The sequence below is a fragment of the Ictidomys tridecemlineatus genome, chromosome 7, assembly GCF_052094955.1.
Source record: "Ictidomys tridecemlineatus isolate mIctTri1 chromosome 7, mIctTri1.hap1, whole genome shotgun sequence".
Lineage (NCBI taxonomy): Eukaryota > Metazoa > Chordata > Mammalia > Rodentia > Sciuridae > Ictidomys > Ictidomys tridecemlineatus.
In genome coordinates, this window is record NC_135483.1 from 191,385,805 (window position 1) to 191,394,594 (window position 8,790).

Here is an 8,790-nt window from a genome sequence, read left to right on the forward strand (position 1 = left end):
AAGGTCATAGAGAATTCCTGGGGGAGGAAGCCTATGCCTACACTCATGTCACCACCAGATCCTTCCAGGTTATAACTAGTGGGACACGTTGTGGGAAAGTTTAGGGAATCATTTTTCAAAAACCTTAATAGGGGCTTGTTTTGTACATCCTCCAGCCTCATAGGTTTTTCCAGTTATTCTTTTTGGACCCCAAACTTGCACACTCACTGTTGGCAAGCTACCTTTCATCCTTGTTTTTCCCATTGGTGAGTAGATCAAGAAACATGGTTTGACATGTGCCATGCTACAGAGCTGCTTCCTTGAAGAGAAGATGGTGATAGTAATGACACATTAGTAAAGGACTTTACAAAGTGTCTTCCTGTGTAGTGAGTTGCCTGCCTAATCTTCTGAGGTTGGTAAAGGTAAGTATTATTACAGTCATCTTCACTTTACGTATGAAGCAGAAACTCAAAGGTTTAAAGTGCCCTGATAGGTGGTAAAACGAGGACTCTCAGATCCTGACTTGTGCTGACATTCTAGGTTAAGACTAATCTACAGTCTACTTTCCAGCTGACTGTATTCCCTCCCTGCTTGTTCTTCTGAAGGCTTGTCTTGCTTTTAATGGACACCCCACCACACACATGCCTCAGCCTCTGCTTCCCAGACTCACCCAGCCATTTCATAAGGATGCAGAGAATATGGGGCAGAGGGTTCAGCTGGAAGGTCCATTGCTCCACTGGGACTTGAGTAAAGACCTTGCCTCCAAACCATGCAGTTTCTCACCTTGCACACTGCGACAGCTGAGCTTAGGACTGAGATGTGCAGATGTGCAACATTCAAAAGAAGTGTCCTCAACAGTGGAACATCTTAGGGAAGAAGATGCTGCCATATTAAACAGAATCAGCTCCTGGGAAGTGCCTGGAGCTGGCCAAGCCAGAGCTTTCTGCTTCCTGAAGCCCCTTTTCCTCTTTACTGTTTGTTCAGATAAGAGTCATTATTCATTATGGGCCCTCCTTGTGTAATATTAGGGAGGTGGTCAAAGCCAATACAGGCTATTCTTATGTCCCAAATTGGAAGACACTGCCAATTCTCCTCTCCACAAACTTGACTCCTCAAACTTTGAGTCAGGGGTTAATGGATGACCAAAGATACCAAGAGAGAACTGCTGTGGGCTGCATCTCTGAAGTGCCGGGTCGTGCAAACCCCACCAAGCATTCCAGTTCTTATGTGTCAAGTTGCTCTAACAGCCTGGGACTTCAAGCACTTTTTTGGAAAAGTGGTAGTTGTTTGAATTTTACTGGTCCTGAAGGAACCATCACTCTACTAATGGTATTTGATTGTCAAGGGTAGCACTCCTTCGGTAGTCTGGATGCACTTGTGGCCCCCTGGGGACTAGAGCCATGAGCATCTGACACCTTCAGAAAGTCTGTTCTTGTAGTTTCACCTGAGATGTGTGGATTGGAATACACATTATAAACCTCATACATCTCCTTTATGCTACCCTTGGGGCCTCTGATCTTTAAACTTACGTCTGCTAAGTAGGTTGTCACTGACTTGACCTTGGGACAATAAACATGGGTGCTGTTGATTATGAAAATGGAGTGTTGGGTCTAATGATTAGGGATAAGAATTGCTGTCCTTGGTTAAGGATGAAGTCCATAAGGAAAAGGTGAGGTGGCCACACTCTCCCTGGGGTTATTTGTGCCCATCCTTTCCTTATTTTCCCCTGCATTTCCTACTTCCCCCATCCCCCCACCCCCAGCTGTGAATCAGTTTGGTGACTTACCTTTCCTCCTTGCTGGAGGAGACCTCATAGCTGCAGATGGTACTGCTGTGGGCTTGCTCTCACCAGCCTTTGCTGGGAGGCATCCATTATGTGTCTCCAGTGAGCTCTCACTCTTTCCCCAAAGCTGTCACTGTCTCTGACAGTGGCTTAGCCCATCACTCCTCTCACTGCAGTGAGGATTATACTTCCTTCATAGGAAAAATTAGAGAATATCACGTGGGTCTCTCGCAGTTTCTCATCTCCATCCATCCTTATCTCTTGTTCTTCACAGTGGAAAAGACTCCTCCTTCCATGTGAGCACAGTTTATCCCCCTATGCCTCTGCCTCTTCATCCACTTCACCTTTTATTCCAGAAGTCTTCACTCTTGCACCCTTAGTCTCTAGTGGCTGGATATGGTGAAGAATTTCACATCTTCAGGAGACCCTCTCTGAATATGATGTGTCTTTCCAGCCTCTAATGACCACTTTTTTCCCATTCAGTGACCAAGATTCTTGAGACTTGTCTGTACTTTATCTCTGCTTCTGCCTCACTGGTACCTGGCCAACTCCAGATCATTTTCTTGCCCATTGACCTCCAGCTTGCTGAGTTGCTCAGCCTCCCTCTGGCTTGGTCTTTGGTTTGCAGAGGGACTGGTGAGCCCACTGCAGGTGTTCTTAGCTTTCCTGGCCCTAATCTCCTGAGTTTCCTGGGTTTCTCTGCCTATTCTAAAATTTCTTTAGGACACCTCTAAAGAAAGTCCAGTTGGGAATGTTTCCTAGGGTTACACTGTGACCTTATTTTTCTTCTCCATGGCTTGTATGATTCATTCCCATAGCTCTAATTCCATTTATAACACCCAGATCTCCATCTTTGGCTCATTCTACCAACATGAATAATTATCATTTTTACTTGCCATCTTCTGGTCCTACCATGGTCAGTAAATGATGCCCATCATCCAAGATTATTAGTTTCTTATGGCTTACATAACAAATGTATTTTTCCACAGTTCTGGAGGCTGAAAGTCCAAGATTAGAGTGTTGGCAGCGTTGGCTTCTCCTGAGCCACCTCCTCTTGGCCAGCAGGTGGTTGCTTTCTCTTTGGGTCCTCATGTGGTCTTTTCTCTGTGCATACACATCCTTCATGTCTCTTTTAAAAGGATACTGGTCATATTAGATGTTCCCATCCATTTAGCTTTACCTCTTTAAAGGCTCTGGGTATAAATATAGCCACATTTTGGGTAGGCCTTCAACATGTGAGTCTAGGGCAGAGTCCCAGCACATTCAGTCCAATATAGTCATTTACCTGAGCCACAAGCTGGGATTCATCTTTAACTCCTGCCTGTCCCATCTCTTGATTCATCACATCCTGACCATTGTACTTTTATTATTTGAACCAATCTTTTTTCCATTTCCTCTGCTACCTCAAGCATTTGAAAACTCACTCATTTATTCAATATACTCTTCAGATACACATTATGTGCTAGGGATGTAACCAAAGAATTTAAAATATTAAAAACAAGTAGATAGAAAGAAATGATAAAAGGCAAATGCAGAAATAAATGGGCAAAATCAAAATTATGAATCTAAAGATTTTGATACCATGAAAAAGAAGAAATACCTGTCAAACTTAATTAAAGGAATAGTGGTGTACCTCAGTGGTAGAGCGCTTGCCTAGCATGAGCAAGGACCTGGGTTCAGTCCCCAGCAACACAAAACTAAACAAAAAACAGGAAAAGAAATTTAAAAATGCATTACTGTTAGTCAATTTTAAGTTTAATGATAATGACAATTTTCTGGAAAGGTGAAATGATCATAATTTATTCATGAGAGACAAATTAAGTTGTGTTGCTATGGTTGTGGCTCAGTGGTAGAACACTTGTCTAGCACATGTGAGGTATTACGTTTGATCCTCAGCACCAAATAAGTAAAGTTATTGTGTCCTTCTACAGCTAAAAAAGAAAAAAAAAAAAAAAGACTCCTGGCAAGGGGACACCGTCCAACAGGTCATGTATGGGTCCCACAGGAACTGCTGAAGCCACAGTCTAGACCAGAGTGGGTGGAAGGTGGCCACTAAGGTTTCCAAGAGCTATGGTGTGTGGAGTTCCACTCAGCTGTTGTCCAGACATAAATTAGTCCTTGCCAGAGACATTCTATCTTTGCCAGAAAATGTGCACCAGGGACTTAGCTTCCAGGGGGTGGGCCTATGCCAGTTTAGGCTTGTCCGCGCAGAGAGTCGCATGTGAGCACTTAGTGCAGAGTGGTTGTGGGTAAACATGGGAAGCTCACTTTCTCAGAACAATTCTCAAGGTGAGAACTGTTACAACTCCTGACCTGCTATTGAGGGAACAAGTCCTAGCTTGCTGTTTGGTAGAGCTGGGACTCAGATCTCAGAGTGATGCAGGCTCAGCCCCTGACCACTCTCCTGTGGGATTTGAAGTTCAGGCAATGCTTTGCCTCTGGGAGACTGGGACTGGCAGGGATCAAGCCCAAGTTCAGGGCCCAGGACTGGATGTGAGTGGGCAGCAGAGGAGCTGTCAGCTCAGCCAGTCTATTCATACTTTGCTCTGTTCTCAACTTTCCGTGCAGTAATTTTAAAATGTCTCTTGGGCACTCCTACCACAGAAGGTGTAGTCAGATTTGCCTCACCTTGTGTAGGGGTCAGCCTCAGTGAAGTCATTTTTTTTTTTTAATACTGGAGATTAAACCCAGGGGTGCTTTACCACTGAACTACATCCCCAGCCCTTTTTATTTATTTATTTATTAGTTTTAGGTGGAAACAATATCTTTATTTCATTTTTATGTGGTGTTGAGGATCGAACCCAGTGCCTCGCATATGCCAGGTAGCTCAAGGTGCTACCACTTGAGCCACATCCCCAGCCCGCCCTTTTTATTTATTGAGACAGGGCCTTACTAAGTTGCTGAGGCTGACCTGGAATTTGGGATTCTCCTGCCTCAGCCTCCCGAGTCACTGGGATTACACTGCCCCTGACTCAGTGACACCATTGACTACAGTGTGGCAGACTGAGGGTTAGTGACATGAGGCTAAATTAGAAAAGATACTCCAGCATCTACCTAGCTGTCTTTCTGGAGTCGCAGGACTTGGCTGAAGCTGCCTTACCGGAGAGATCACTGGGGAGTCAGGGAGAGGGGAAAGAGATGCCCAAGGAGTCTTCATAGCACATGCGCCATGTGAGAGTGAGCAGGCCCCATCTTCAAGGCTGGTGCCAAATAGAGCAGGGCATCTCTGCCCAGTCCTCCACAGACTGCAGATCAGTTAGGAAAATAAATGCTGCTGCTTGAGCATGCAATTTGGAGTGGTTTATTACCCAGCATTAGATAGTTTGAATCCATATCAATGAGGATAGTGCTACCTCATTTGAATTCCATAATGTGAATGTGCCAATTTGTACATCCATTCTATAACTATCATCCAGTATGTTCTTTTTGATTTATTATTATTATTATTATTTTTGGTGCTAGAAATCAGACTCATGCATGCTAAACCTGTACTCTACCACTGGGCTGTACTCCAAGCCCCCAGTATTTTCTTTCTTTCAATGTTTATTTTTTTAGTTATACTTGGACATAATACCTTTATTTTATTTATTTTTATGTGGTGCAGAGCCTTGCATGTGCGAGGTGAGTGCTCTACTGCTGAGTCACAACCCCAACCCCAGTATTTTCTTTTATTAGAAGTGATCCTTTGCTGGGTGCTGGGGTGCATGCCTGTTATCCCAGTGGCTCAGGAGGCTGAGGCAGGAGGATCATGAGTTCAAAATCAGCTTCAGCAACTTAAGGAGGCTCTAAGCAACTCAATGAGACCCATCTCTAAATACCAAAAAGGTCTGGGGATGTGACTCAGTGGATGAATGCCCCTGGGTTCCATCCCCAGTTATCCACCCATACATACAAAAAAAGTGACTCTGAGAAAAATATCTATTCATACTGAAGTTTGCACATGTAATCTGAGGTCAGCTGTCTCTGAAGGCTCGTACGTGGAAGGGCAGATGTTATTTCACATTTACTGTTGGATGGCAGCTCCTCCTTAGCCATGTTTTGGCTCCCCGAGGCTGTGCTTCACTCCTCCCCTGCTACTCAGCCCCTTGGAGCTTCCGGATCCATTGTCTTCCTGGAGGCAACACTGTAGGCTGAGCCAGCCTCCTCCCCTGTCCTGGGTTCAGCCCCTCTCTAGCCCAGCACCTCTTTTTGGGGGAGGTGGGGAGAGTAGGGTGTAGATGGACACAATACCTTCATTTTATTTACTGGTTTTTATATGGTGCTGAGGATAGAACCCAGTGCCTCATACATGCTAGGCAAGCGTTCTGACACTGAGCCACAACCTCAGCTCCTAGCGCAGCACCTATTGTTCAGACTAATCCTATCTCTGCCTCTTTGCCCTCTTGCCCTAGGCCCACCCCCATCCTCACCAGGCATCTGGGTCCAGCAGTTCCTCAAATCCCAGGAGAATACTCCAAAAGTCAGAGCTTTTTTGTTCACAACAGTTCTTAACCAAGGGATAATTTTGCTCATGGGGCCATTTGGTGATAACTGGAGACTTAAAATTATTTTTGAAATTGGGGAACTGGAGGTAGAGACTTGCCTAGCATGCATGAGCCCCTGGGTTTCATTCCTAGCACCACATAAAAATTTTTATTGAGATAATTATAGCTTTATATGCAATCATAAGAGATAATACAGAGAGATTTCTTGTACAGTTTGCTCAGCTTCCCCCAGTGGTAACATTTTGGAAAACTAGCATATGACAACCAAGATATATGTTTTTAATTAATTTGTTTTTTTTTAATTTTTATAATTTGTTCTAGTTAGTGATACATGACAGTAGAATGCATTTTGACACATTTACACAAATGGAGCACATCTTCTCATTCCTCTGGTGAGTTACACCAGTAGTGTAATCATACATGTATATAGTGTAATAATATCTGTCTCATTCTATTGTCCTTCCCATTCCCACAGCCCCTCCCCTCCCTTCACTACCCTCTGCACAATCCAAAGTTCCTTCATTCTTCCCTGCCCTTTCCCCCACCCCCACTATGGATCATCATCCGCTTATCATAGAAAACATTTAGCCTTTTTTTTGCGGGGGGGGGGGGGATTGACAGGATACTGACATTGACTCAGTCCGCAGATTTTACTCAGGTAAGTTCAGATTTACACGTGTGTGTGTGTGTGTGTGTGTGTGTGTGTGTGTGTGTATGTGTATGAAATTCTTGCAATTTTAACCACCTCTGTAGATTTGTGTGGCCACAGCACAGTCAAGGTAGCATTTCCATCACTACAAGGACCCCCACCTTTTGTCTTTTTTGGGGGTGCTAGGGATTGAACCCAGGATCTCTTGCATGCTGGGCAAGTATTCTGCCACTGTTATACCCCCAGCCCACAATGAGGTATAGCTTAATGAGACAACTTCAGAATGGTATTTGGTTGCCAAAGGAATCAGCCATATAATTCAATGGTAGGAACTTTTAGCCCCATCCCACTGACCTCCAGGAAGTACAGAGGGGCTGGGATTGAGTTAATCAATGGTCAGTCAGTTAATAATCTGTTATTTAATCAATAATGCCCATATAATAGAGCCTCCATAAAATCCTAAAGGAAGTGTTTCAGAGAGCTTTTTTGGAATTGGTGAATGTCTCTACAAGTGGGAGGGTGGGGCACTACAGTGCCACAGGGACACAAGCTCCTATGTTGGGGACCCTGCTTGGCTTCATCCAATGCACCTCTTCAATAACTGTTTGTTTATATTCTTTATGATCGCCTTTATAATAGACTACTATTAGCAAAGTGTTTTCCTAAGTTCTGGGAGCTGTTACAGCATATTATCCAACCTAGGAGGGAATTGTGAGAACCCCTGATTTGTGGCCACATCAGATGGGAGTGGGGTAACCAGTACTTATAATTGACATCTGAAGTGGGAACAATTTTTGGGACTAAACCCTTGCAGGATCAATGCTAACTCCAGGTACTCAGTTTCAGAATTGAACTAAACTACAAAAACCACCAAGTTGATGTCCACTAAAAATTGGAAACTTGCTTCGGTGTGGAAAATCCATTCATTTGTATCAAAAGTATTGTGAGGAGAGAAGTGGGTTTTCCTTCTCCCTGTGCACACATTCATACCAACAACATTCTTGAATGACACTGCTCTTCAGAGCACCGTGCTTAGCACTTTACATGGATCATGTCCCACACTAACCCTTCAAAGCATGTGTCATTATCTCTTTTTTAGTTGAGGTCAGAGAAGTGATATAGCTTGCCTAAGATGATAGATATAGCTAGAAAGTGGGGGAGGTCTCTTCTCTCAGCTGCTCTACAGTGTTGCCTCCCTGAGATGTCTGTTATAGAAGAGAAATATTTCCCTAAATCTAACACCATTCCAGTGTGATTGGCGTTTGCCTTTGTTTTATTGGGCAGCAATCACCCTTATTTACCCACTTCACTCCAGACTAGGCCAGAAGCCTATGGGGTTGTTCATTTGTTCATTCGTTCAACAAGTATTGTGTCTATAGCACATCAGGCTTTTTTCTGAGCACTGGACAAAATAGAGTGGCATCTCTGACTATGCAGAACTTTTTGTTCTTGTAGGGAGATGGAGATAGACAATAAATAGGAGAGGATGTCAGACAGAACTGGCCCCAGTTTTGTGAGTCTATAGGAGGGTTACTTTAGTTTCTGGGAGCAGAATGGGAGAAACTTGCCTAAGAATATGGCAATATGAAGATTTGATCTTCTGATTGAAATTACTTCACCTAATTGTCTGACAAATTCTTTAAGAAAAGTTCCTATAAATGGACTGTTTGAGGTTCAGAGTTGCAATTTTAAGTTGGAATTTTAAGGCCACTGGCACACAGAACCAAACAACTCCCAGAAGGTCTTGCCAACTTGCATACCCCCAAGTTCTGAAGCCAGAACTTCAGAGCAGGGTGCCAGGACCTCCATTTGGTACTATACAGGTACCAAGCGTGGACCCTTCCTGTCTCTGGGCCAGAGCATTTGCTTCTTTTGAGCCCAGGGTTCCCTGCTGA